The sequence below is a fragment of the Capsicum annuum genome, chromosome 12, assembly GCF_002878395.1.
Source record: "Capsicum annuum cultivar UCD-10X-F1 chromosome 12, UCD10Xv1.1, whole genome shotgun sequence".
NCBI lineage: Eukaryota > Viridiplantae > Streptophyta > Magnoliopsida > Solanales > Solanaceae > Capsicum > Capsicum annuum.
The window spans coordinates 18,789,377-18,792,781 of record NC_061122.1 but is presented as its reverse complement, the minus strand read 5'-3'; positions in this window follow the sequence as shown (position 1 = coordinate 18,792,781).

The following is a 3,405-nucleotide window of genomic DNA, read 5'->3' as shown; positions in this document are numbered from 1 at the left end:
AGCCAGGAAAAATTACAACAGCATATAGATGCAGATGAACCGTTAAACTGGCTTCACCAGAATAACCTGGGGAAAAGGCCTCCAGAATTCTTAAGGAAAGAAGAGCCAATCACCTTTGGTGACAAAGACTTAGAGGGTACCATTCAGCTCACGATGAGGGGTTGGAAATTACAGTTAATTAACATTGACTATTCTTAGGCTAAGCGTGTTTGAGGTGATCCAGGTAAGCTCAGCTGATGTGATTCGATGGGAAATGGTCGAGAAAATTGGGATGATGGACAAAAAAATATCGTCTGTAAGGGTTACTCTCGAAATTTAACATGACAACCAGAGAAGAGATCGTCATACCAGTCAATGCCAGAGGAATGGTCAAGGAAACTAAATTCTATGTTTTAGATGGTGATATGAGATACAATGGCGCTTTTGTGGGATTTTTAAGAAGTGTGAATGGAAAATGAATATGTGTTTTTCCAAAAGACATCAAGAGAAAAGATGCAATTTGAATAGGCACCTTTTTCGTTTGAATAGTTAAACCCTTTTCAATTGGTTGTGACTTTTTCGAAGAGTTGCACCTTTATGAAGGGGTGCAACCTTCTGAACCATTGCTTCTCTTCATGAAGCAACACCTTGATGGCTAAAGTACCTGAATTTTTCCTCGGGTAAAGACATGAAATTTGATGGAAAAAATACTCCTCTTTCTTGAAAAAACTCTAGTATCATTTGCTACTGTTGAGTTCGTTCGTAGTTCGACAGAATTTGAGGTACCGATATTCTGTCGAAGTGATTCATTTTATCCTGAGAGGATATATTTCATAACCTCACGTACTTGAGGGAAATATTCCTAAATGTCACACTGTGAATTCGGTGAAGTTGAATCTTCTGTGTCATTTCTTTTTCTCTTGAAGTTGATTTTACTGTTTTTCCAAAAAACAGTTTGAACTTCATATTAATTGTTCTTCAATTGTTTGAACTTGTGTTTGAAGTTCTTGAAACTTTATTTTGATAGCTCATAAGTTGATTGAACTTGTGTTGAAGTTCTTAACATTTGATTTTTCTATTTTCAAGAAAATAGTTTGAACTTCATTTTTGATTGTTGGTTGAACTTATCGTTAAAAGTTCAAAGTAGTAAATATAGAGTTTAAACTTTATTTGATTGTTCATATGTTAATTTGAACATGTGTTTAAAGTTATTGTTGAAAAAAAACAGATTTTACTAAACCCGAGAAAACTAACATTCTTAAGAAACAACGACGTACCCAGTGTATTCCCACATAGTGGGGTCTGGGGAGAGTAGAGTGTATGCAGACCATACCACTACCTTAAGTGAAGTAGAAAGGTTGTTTCCGATAGATCCCCAGCTTAGGACCGATAACAATATAGCAATCACAAAACATAAATGCGTATAGACTAGTACAGTATGCAAAATAAACTAACACCACTATCCACAAAATAATACTACAGCCACAAGATAATACTAAAAACTATCTATCCGAAATCATATACATCACTCAACACCACGAACAAGAAACTTTAAACACAAATAAAAAATGTTTCCCTACTATAACCAACACACTCCTACCCCCTAATCTCTTTCCTCCATACCTTACTATCAAGGGTCATGTCCTCCGTAAGCTATAACTGCTCCATATCATGCCTAATCACATTACTCTAATATTTCTTCGGCCTACCTTTACCCCGCCTAAAACTATTCATAGCCAGTATCTCACACCTCCGCACTGGACCGTCAGAGCCCCTCCTCATCGCGTGCCTGAACCAACGTAACCACATTTCTCGTATCTTGTCCTCCACCGAAGCCACCGTCATCTTCTCTCGAATAATCTCATTCATCACCCTATCTTTTCTGGTATGGCCACACATCCATCGTAACATCCTCATCTATGTCACCTTCAACTTTTGGATGTGGGAGTTCTTAACAGGTCAACACTCCGCTCCATGCAACATAGCCAGTCGAACTGTCACTCTATAGAACTTACCTTTAAGCTTCGGGGGCACCTTCTTAGCACATAAAACTCCCGATGCGAGCCTCCATTTCAACCACTCTGCCCCAATAAGATGTGTGACATCCTCATCAATCTCTCCATTTCTCTGAATCATAAACCCCAGATACTCAAAACTCTCCCTCCTCTGAATGGCCTGAGAGTCCAGCTTTACAACTACGTCAGCCTCCTGCAACAGATCACTAAACTTACACACCAAGTACTTCATCTTGGTCCTGTTCAATCAAAATCCTTTAGACTCAAGGGTCTGTCTTCAAATCTTCAACTTATCATTAACTTCTCCCCGATCCTTGTCAATCAGTACCACATCATCAGCAAATAACATACACCAAGGCACCTCTCCTTGAATATGTTGCGACCGAAATCCTTTAAGACTCAAGGTTCTGTCTCTAAATCTCCAACTTATAATTAACTCCTCCCCGAGTCTCGTCAATCAAAACCACATCATCAATAAATAATATACACCAAGGCACCTCCCCTAGAATATGTCACGTCAAAACATCCATCACCAAGACAAATAAAAAGGGGCTAAGAGTCTATCCTTGGTACAAACCTATCAAAATCGGAAAGTGCTCTGAATCACAACCCACCGTCCTCACATAATCTTTGCGCCATCATACATATCCTGAATCGACCTAGTGTAACTGTAACCATAACTAAGACTGTAACTGGGACTGAATGCTGGTTTTCTGATAACTGAGGTTTAGATTAGTATGGGAGCACTGAATTTTGATAGCTAATTAACTGATAGTTAAAAGCCATGGTTCTGTAGGACTATCTGAGTCCTTTGCTTAATATTGATCACTGAACTGACGCCGTAACTGAGGTTTATCAGATACAACAAAACTCTATATTTCAACTTAATTTCACATGTTTCAGACCACATACTAGCATAGGTTCATGAACAACACACAAAGATTCCAACTTGGGAATCATACAACCATAATCACATGAACATAATCAACCCACAACAAAATATTCACAATACAAGATTTAAAACTTGATTCTTGGGCTTCATGGATAAAAGGAATCCATGAATGAACATTGTGCATACCTTAGTTCTTTTTTCTACAAAGATTGAAGGAGAGATTCTTGAGTTTGAGTATTGAATTTGAATTCCCAATTAAAAACTCTAGCTTGTTCTTGAGAGAAACACTATAATTAGGGTAAAATATGGCTGAATCACGTGTTATTGGGTTTATATAGGGTGCAAAATTGACCCTTTTAACCCTTGGATGCGTATTTTAATTTTGTTAAAACTTCTCGACTTGGACCCCTGGCGCGATGCGGCGCTATCGCATCGTGTCTTTGGAAAGTGACAAATGGGAAATTGCATGGTGGCGCGACGCAGAGCTATCGCATTGCCACTCTATTTGCGACCTGGAAG